Source organism: Ovis canadensis, chromosome 1, assembly GCF_042477335.2.
Source record: "Ovis canadensis isolate MfBH-ARS-UI-01 breed Bighorn chromosome 1, ARS-UI_OviCan_v2, whole genome shotgun sequence".
NCBI lineage: Eukaryota > Metazoa > Chordata > Mammalia > Artiodactyla > Bovidae > Ovis > Ovis canadensis.
Window position 1 is genome coordinate 312,501 of NC_091245.1, and position 9,509 is coordinate 322,009.

The window sequence follows — 9,509 nt, forward strand, 5'->3', positions numbered from 1 at the left end:
GCCCCCCTCGCTCAGGGCTTCCGAGGGCACTGCTCCGCCCGGGGACGCCACCGGCCCGGCAGAGGCCGGGGGACGACACCCACGTGAGGCGAGGCGAGGCCGGCTCGGGCCCAGACAGGGGACGGGAACGCGGGCGGTCGCACGCGCGGGACGAGGGCGAGGACGAGGCCGGCGGCAGCGGGGAGGGGCCGGCAAGCACGCACGGCGGGGGCCGCGGGACAGGGACGCGGGCGCCGCCCCGAGGACCAGACGACAAAGGCCGGGCGCGCGGCCGGGCCCCCAGGAACACCAGCGCGGGACCCCACCGCCACCCGCACGCGAGGGCGGTCCCGCGACGCCTGGGGCGCCGGCCGGCCCCGGCCATCCCCGGAGCGTGGCCCACGACCCGGCCCCGCCGCCACGGCCGGCGAGCCGTCCACCCGTCTTCCGCCATCCATCCGCGACGGATCCGTCTTTCCATCTGAGTCTGAACCCCGAGGCGCGACATCCCGGGGACGACGCTCTCGAGCGAGGCGGCCCGGACCGTGACCGCACGCCGCCACCAGCTGCGGCTCAGGGGGCGAGGGCGGGCGCGACGGGCCCCTCCTCACCACCAGCTGGCGGGGCCGGGGAAGCCGAGGCCGACCGGGCGTCGCGCCCCGACACAGCCCCCCTTCCCCCAGGGCTCACACCACGGGGGCCGGCCGCACGCACACGGCCCCCCACCTGCCGGACGCCCGGCGGGGCCCAGCGGGACCCTCCCCCGACGCGGAGGGGGGAGGCGCGGGCCGCGGTAGGCAACGAGCGGCACACGGCCCCACCGCGGGGCCGGCGCACCCAACTCCCTCCCCTCCCACGGAGGGCGGGGGAGTTCTGCTCTGCCCACGTGCTCTGGCAGTCGCCACGGTGGCCACTGCGCACTCGGGAGGGGCAGCGGCTGGGGGCTCCGGTACCCCAAGGCTCCCTCTCGGATCGCTAGAGAAGGCGTTCTCACCGAGGGCGCGCCGTCCCTCCCCCGGACCGTCTCACCTTCGGGCCCACGGAGGCGCTCCGCCAGCCACCAGGCCTCAGCTGGGCGGGAGGGGTCTGCGGTACAGGGAAGCGGACCGCCACACACGAGCGTGTGCGCGGTCAGGGCCAGAGCAGAGCCCGCACGCCCCGCCCCCCCGCAAGGCCTCATCCACCAAGGCCTCCACGACGAGGGGAACAGGCACGCCTCTCCCTACCGCCTCGACCCCCCCCCAAAAAAGAGAGCCACTCTCGGGACACCCACGCCACCGTGGCGGGGACCCGAGGGGGACACCGGGTTGAGGGAAACGACACCACCGCTCGGCCTCAGGCACCTGAGGGACGACCTGGAGCGCTCCAGGGGCACCGCCGAGGGTCACACGAGGCACGCTCGCACACCCGCGTGGGGCGCGCAGCGCGGCGGCGGCGGCACAGCCCTCCCCGCCACAGGGAGGGCCGCTCGCCGGGCACACGCCGAGAAGGCGAAGCGGGAGCAATCTGCTGTGTCAGAAGACCAACGGCGCCCACTGACGCCCCGAGGCAAGGGACAGCAGGAGACCGAAGATCAGGGCCAGAGGCCACACACCCAACCCCTGCCTTCCTCACCCTCCCTGATGGGCAGCGGGGGGGAAGACAAGCGAGGGGCCCCGCGGACAGACCGAGAAGAGCGGACACGCTCACTGGGAACGCCCGTCCCTCGTCTGGCACGGCTTAGGCTCGGCCCGGGAGAACACGACCACACCACATCGATCCGTGGAGCCAAGGTGGGGCGGGGGGAGGCACGGCGAGGACAGTCACCAGAGGGGCCCGTTTTAAGCCTCGCCGGCAACCTCCATCCCCCCCCACCTCGCCTCAGGCGAGAGCGGCCAACGACCCCAAGAGGAGAACACCTGACACGGAGCCCACAGGGCGGGGGTCGTCCCAGCCGCCCCCAGGTGCCCACAGCGGGGGCGAGGGGCGCCCAGGGTAGAAGACCCGCGCCACCTCGCCCCGCCACCCTCGGGTCGCCCAGAGACCGGAGGTGGCACCGTGGGTCGGGTCAGCCAGACGACACCACACAGGAGCCGGCGCACAGGCCCAGGCGGGCGGCTCCAGCGGCAAGGGACGAACCGGGCACCAGCTGGCGGCCCAGAAGCCCAGAGCCCCGCGTGCGTCTAGAGACCCACAGTCCTCGGTGGCAAACACCAAAGGAGACCGTGTCAGCACTTACCTGGTGGCAAAAAAGGCCTATTAAGGGCGACGAAATGACAGCAGGCGACAGAGGAGCCCATCTACGACTCGCAGGGAGGGCCCCCGGAACCTTGTCCCGGCCACCTGTCCCCAACACTGCCCCATACACACCAGGCCCCGAGCTCTCGGGGGGGGGGGGGGGGGGCGCGGGGGGGGGCGGGGGGCAGGCGGGGGGTCATCTGGTCGACCGGGGGGGGGGAGGGGCGCGTGGTGGCAAAAGGGGTGGGGGTGGGGGCGCGGACACCGAGAGAGGGGGAGCTGGCCGAGGACGCCCTCCCCGCTTCACCCACGCGGGTAGGGGGACCGGCCCGTCCGTGTCTCCGGACGGGGATTTGGCTTCGATGTGCAAAAGGAACACAGAAGACAGACCCGTCAGCGAGGCGCTTCCCACGAGACGAGCGGGCCCCGACCAGGGACCGCGCCCGGGGCCCAGACCGTCCTAGACGGGGCACCCAGGACGGCCCGAGCCGGTCCCCACCTCCCGACTGACTGGGATTCAGGGAGTCGGAGAGGGGTGAGCCAAAGTCGCGTCCGACGACCGAGACCCACCAGGGCACGCCGGAGGGTCGAGCGCGCCCTCCCCGGCCACCCGCGGAAGCAGGGTCCGGTCCATCCACGTCTCCGGACCCGTCAGGACTTTGACAAAGAGAAAGCATGGGTGCCGGGAGACGCCTCGGGCGACCGGACCCCACGGGGGGGACCGCACACGCGCCTCCCCCGGTCAACCCTCGGGTCCCCACCTCCGGAGCGCGACGCGGAAAACACCTCGGGCAGGAAGGACCCGAGGGCCCGGACCCAGGCGCGCCCTCCGGCGACCTCCAAGCCACCGTCCGGGCCGGTCCCCACCTCCGGAGCGGGGCCGAGGGCGAAGCACACGCTCCTGAGGGCGGCCCAGGAGGAGTCCGGACCGCCGAGCCCGAGTCCAGGCGCTCCGGGCAGGGAAGACCCTCTCCCTGCCCACCGCGGCGGCCCGGCCCAGGTAGGGTCCGGGCGGTCCGTCTCCGCGGCCGCAGGGGCACGGGGAGATGCTGGTCGACCCGGTCAGGCCGCCCCGCAAGCCGGCTGCGGTGCGCCGCGACGGTCACCCTCCTCAGAAACCTAGAGAACCAATCTCCGGCGACAGCAGGACTGTCCCTAGGCCTCGGCGCCACCGGGACTGTCGCCGCCAGCGTCGCCGGTGTCTGAGAGCTCTGCCTCGGGCCCAGAGGCTGAGTCACAATCCTCCTGAAGGAGGCCTCGCCGAAGCTCCAGAGGGGAGGGACAATATACAAGCGGCCGCCAGGTGGCTCCCGACAAGCGACTCGAACGTCCCGAGGACGGGTGGCTGTCGCCGGCCGCCGGGGACGCCACCGCGCCGGCCGCCCAAACGCCCGAGCTCGGCCCGGAGCCTCCGCCGCCGAGCGACGCGACGCGACGCGACCCCGGCCGCAGAGGAAGGGAGACACGCTGGGAAGGATCTCCTCAGGAGGCTGCCACGAAGGAGACTCACTCCCCCACGCGATTCCGGGGTGCTGGGGGGACATTCCACGGAGACGCCGGCGGGCGGTGGGGGCTCGGGGCGGGGTCGGCGGAGAGAGGGGCACCAGCGAGCGGCATCGCAGACTCCCCCGGCCCCCCCTCCCCCGAAAGAGAGGGAGGGAGGGAGGGGCCGGCAAAGCGAAACCAAGGCGAGCGCTGCTCGGAGAACAAAGCAGGACTTTGGAAAGCAGACGCAGACAAGCAAGCCCAGGAGCAAGAAAGGAAAAGGAGGAGACACACTCGGAACCCCCACCAAGAGAAGACACAACTCAACCTGGGTAGAGACCGTGACAAAGTCCGAAGACAACAAACCCAAGCAGGCGCCGGTGGGTGGGGAAAGTGCACTTGAGGTCAGGAGAACATGGATTTCAAAATAACTGAACTGGCCACAAACACCAGAATGGCAGGCAGGCGGGAGGGCGGGCGGGAGGTCTGGGGTGGCAGGGCTGCGGGGGTGGGGGTTGGGAGGGGCGGGGGTGGGGGGTGGGGCTGGGGGGCGGGGGCGGGGGCGGGGGCGGGGGGTGGGGGGTGGGGCGGCTGAGGGGCGTGGAGGTGAGGAGGACCGGACCGAGTCAATAGGGATCCACTCCATAAACCCCGTGTTCCATGACAACAGCCAGTTAAATGAATAAATAACTTTGTGAAGTCGATCAGAAAGGAAACGAAACAAAACCACCAGGCAGGAAAGTCAAGTCATAGAAGGGCTCCGGGTGCTTAAAAGTCAGAGAGAGGGAGAGGGAGAGGAGGAGGAGGAGGGGGAGGGGGAGGGGGAGGGGGAGGGGGAGGGGGAGGGGAGGGGAGGGGAGGGGAGGGGAGGGGAGGGGAGGGGGAGGGGGGAGGGGGAGGGGGAGGGGGAGAGAGAACGCATACACATGTGCGTATCCGCGCGTCCATATGTATACGCACGCATATTCGCGCCTATATATACGCGCACCCATGGGTATGGACAAACACGTTCGAAGGGCATGCTCACAAACACGCATGTGTCTGTGTGCGCCCGTGTGTGCCTAGGCGTTTCTACTGTGCGTGTATGCTTGCGTGTATACACGTAGACTCAGGCATATATACGCAGACGTACGCGGATATACACAGGTACGGATACACATGCTCATATGTGCAGATACGTCGGGATCCATAGACACATACGTACAAATCAAGGCGGACGTGTCCACGCGTACAGATGCACACGTGTGTATACGTGTGATGTATACGCACAGGTGTGGGTGCACGTATACGCGTACACGTGCGTGCGTGCTTCCATAGGCGCATCTGTCCTCGTGTGTGTATGCACACGTGTATGCACACATGCATACGCGCATACGGACACATCCAGAGACGTCTACGGATCGCGTCTGGAGGTCCACACAGACGTCCGAGTGTGTATGTGTCGGGATACGCACACGTCTATATAAGTAGACGTGCGTGCACGTACGCACATACAGGCGCCCGGGGGCGTCCAGAGTGCCTACACGCAGATGCATGTGCATAGATGCGCACACACGGAAACGCATATGCGAACGTGCGTGTGTATCCGCACACGTCCATAGAAGTCCGTGTACACGTGCCTAAGTGCACAGATACCCACGTGTCTGTGTCGATGTCTACGTGCGCGCGTGTGAGTATCTATGGGTGTATCTATGTACATATAGATACTCACAGACACACACGGACGGAAACACACATCCGTGTGTGTGTGTGTGTGGGGGGGGGGGGGGGGGTATACACGGGGAAAGCGCAAGCATCTTGCAAAAGGGGCTTTTCTGTCCAAAACTGATCGAGGCGTCAGACAACTCAGCCTCCAAAAGGGAAACAACCCCCGATGAGCGAAGTGGGCAGGCAGGGGGCCCCGAGCAGACACCTTCCTTCCAAAGAAAGGGAGAACAGACAGACACCCAGAAGCACAAGGGAGACAACAAATCAGCGGCAGGGCTGGGCTGGGCTGGGCTGGGGCTGCTGGGGGTGGGGGCGGGCTCACGGAAGCACCCCGGGGCGTTCATCTGGACATTGATCCTTCTCCTTCGGAGGGGAAAGGCCCAGGAGCTGGAATCGCCATCGCGACAGCAAGTTGGACACATCAGAAGACAGTGGCTCCTGATCGATCGAACGCGCCTTTTCTGCCGCTGAGGAACATGTGGGCGGACTCAGAGAGATCACATCTCATCCCCTGGGGCCTCCCAGAGAGAGAAACCACATCCCTAGGGAAAAGAGTCCTGTGATTCCCTCGGAACACTCCACCAAAGAGTCCCCCTTCGACCCAACCCAGCCACTCCACGGAGTGCCCACGGAGGGGACAAAGAAGATACGGACGTGTGTATGTGTGGGATCGACCCCCCATACCTAGGTAGACATCCATACACACAGAAGGAGAGAGCTCTCTGTCTGTGTGCCTACGCCTGTATCTATTCATTCACTCACACACACACACACACACACACACACACACACACACACACACACACACACACAGAGGAATGGGACTCAACCACCCGAAGGGAATGAAATCTCACAGTCTGCAGGAACTCGGAGAGACCTTTAGAGGGGATGATGCTGAATGAAATACCTCAGAGCCGTCGTTTCCATGCAGTACCTACCAAACGAGACACCGTGAACACAACAGAACCCAAGAGAAACAGGCTCCTAAGAGACCACCGCGGAACACATGAGGGGTGGCCAGAGGAGGGAGCGGGGGAAACGGTGGCGGGGGGCGGGGTGGGGGAGAGAACGAGTGAACGAGCGCCCCTGGTGAGGGAGACAGAGGAAGCGGGGCGACCTGCCCCTTAGGGAATCCAGGCGTCACGGGCACGTCGCGACACCAAACGTCGTCCGCCGTGACACCGAGTGGTGACGGACGGTCCCTCACTAGATGCATCCTGGTGATCTCTGTGTCATGCGCTGCACTCGAAAACATCGTCGGTGCAGCTGAAAAGGAACGGGGGAACAAAACACACACACACACACACACACACACACACACGCACACACACACACAAGGGAAAGGAAGCAGGACGGGAGGAAGGAAAGAAGGCGAAAGGAAACGTCGGCCGTCAGCGAGAGGTCCATTTGAGAAGCGCGGGACTTGCGTGTGTGTGTGTGTGTGTGTGTGTGTGTGTGTGTGTGTGTGTGTGTGTGTGTGTGGAGGGGCGGGGAGTGGGGAGGCGGGGAGAGATACTAGGGTGAGTAGGAGGACGGGGAGCAGGAGGAGGAGAAAGAAAAGGACCGACCGATGGCCTCGAGGGCGAGGGGGAGATCAAGGATCCAAAGAGTGGACAGGACGGTCAGGTGAGTGCCATAGGGAAAGGAAAGGAAGCCAACCCACGAACACCCTCCCCACGGTGGTTGTGTTCAGTCCAAGATCAAGATGTGGGTAGCACGGTGTCCTCCAGCACACAGGGACACACAGGGCCTCCCTTGGCGTGGGAGTTCAGGATCACCCTGAAAGCTGAAGCCGTTCTGTTCATCCACGGCTGACAAGTACCGTGGTCTCACGACATTCACACATCCTAGCAAACCATCGAAAGACTCTCTCAGTCACTCGCCGTGAAACACATAGAGAACAGAAAAGGAGCGACACGATCGTGGCTGGCTGGCTGGCTGGCTGGCTGGCTGGCTGGCTGGCTGGCTGGATTCCCATGAGAGTCTGAGGATGGAACACATGGACAGAAAAGCATCCGATTCCCTTTGGTCAAGAATCGGTCTCGCCTTCTGCGCCTGGTGTCTTTCCTACGTCTGGATGATTCCCTCCCCCACCCCACCCCGCCCCGCTCCGCTCCGCTCCGCTCCCAGCTTGAAGGTGCTCTCAAGGTCCCGCCGGAACGCTCTCTTCCTCTCTTCGGAGCGCCCTTCTGAAGGGGAACGTTTTCTTCCACGTCATCGCCCCGAGACAGCTTCAGCCTGGCCCTCCCCTCCACCCCCGCCTCCCTCTCTCCCTCCTGCTCCTCTTCCTCCTCCTCTGAACTCTTGAGCTCTCCTCGCACCGGCCTCTCACCCCACACGGTGGCAGTGTTGGCCTAGGTATGCTCAGGCGTCTCCTCCCCGCATCCCAGTGGACTGCCACTGGCTCTCTCTCGACTGCGTCGTCCTGGGACCATGTGTTTCCTGGCCTTTTCTGCGGGTGGGGGAGACCCGGACGGGCCGGGGCCAGGCGGGGGTGTGGGGGAGCCTGCATGCGGGGGGAAGGGTGGGGGCAGAGAGGAGGAGGAGGACGAGGACGAGGAGGAGGAGCAGGAGGACGAGGAGGAGGAACGACACAACTCCCCAGTGCCAGTGTGTGCCTGTGGCCCGGGAAACAGACGACGCCCCGGGCTGGCTCCGAAAAGGGGATCGGTCATGAGATCGGGCACGTGTGTCCTTTGCAGAGGCCCTGCAGATCGAACAGGCAGGGGCAAGGATTGGGCTTCCCGCACTGAGAACTGTTCACCCGTCGTGGAAACAGGCGTCTGTCACACCGGGGCTTCGGCTTCCACAAGCCGTAGCCACCGAAACGTGCGCACGCTGGAGCCACCGCCGTGCAGAGGGAGATCTCATCCGGCTCCTCGTGTCCTTCCAGTGAGCAGGCCGGGATCTCGGGAAGAACAGAAAGCCAGAGAGTTGCATGCACCTGACCGTCACGCTTTCAGAAGCCAAGGGAACCAGAAATGAGGTTCACTCGCGTGTGGGTCTGTCTTTCCACGGGACGAATCCTCTCTTTGAGCAGATGAGGGTTCCGGGGACCCCGTGGAGCAGAGAGGATAGAGAGTTCCCTCAGGTCCCCTGCTCCTCCCATGCACGCGCACGCTCCCCAACGGTCCTAGGAACAGCCTGCCCCAGAGGAGCGTGCTGGCCACAACCCACCTCCACGGAGACGGAGACGGCAGTGTCCGTCCGCGTCAGTCATCCTCGTCCAGGGTCCCCGGGCCGTGGGCCCTCGCCTTCACGCCTGGCACCGTCCGTTCTGCAGGTGTGTGTCGAACCTGCCCGGAGCCCTGTGGCATCGTCCCGGATCAGGGGTTCGGTGGAAAACACCCTGTCCCCCCGCCTCCTCGGCAGGTGGATCCTTCACCACTGGACCACCAGGCAGGGAAGTCCCTTCACAGCCTTCTAAAAGCATCTACCCTGAAACATTCCATGTCGTCCTCCAAAATCACTGGACCATCACGACTGAAATGAAGGAAACTATGTGAGTTCAAGAATGTCTTCACTCCTCAGTGCTTCTTGCTTTAGAACCACGAAGGCATCTCTCTCTCTCTCTCTCTCTCTCTCTCTCTCTCTCTCTCTCTCTCTCTCTCTCTCTCTCTCTCACACACACACACACACACACACACACACACACACACACACACACAGAGGGGGGCTCATCGTCCAAAAGAAACCAACTGTTGTGTTTCTCCGTCCCCCTTGTGGTGGCCGTCGTGCCAACGCTAGTCAAAGGAGCTGATCTCCTGTGGAATCCGATGTCTTCTTCTCTAGGACGCTTCAAGAAGCAGCAAGAGTGCCGGTTTGTGAGACACGAAGGTCAAGCCGTCACGATGCAATCCCTTCTCCGGGCCTGATCGTTCAGAAACTCTCCCATCCCAAGCGGGGGACGTCAGGATATCCATCTCGAGTTTGGGACGGGGGCTTCCCCGGCGGCTCCGTAGGAAACCATCCCGTGCCCACGCAGGAAACACGGGTTTCATCCCCGGCCAGGGAAGATCCCACGTGCTACAGAGCCACGAAGCCCATAGGCCTCGCCGATGGAATCCGTGCTCTGGATCCTGGCCACTGCGAGCGCTGAGCCCACACCCAGCGGCCACCGA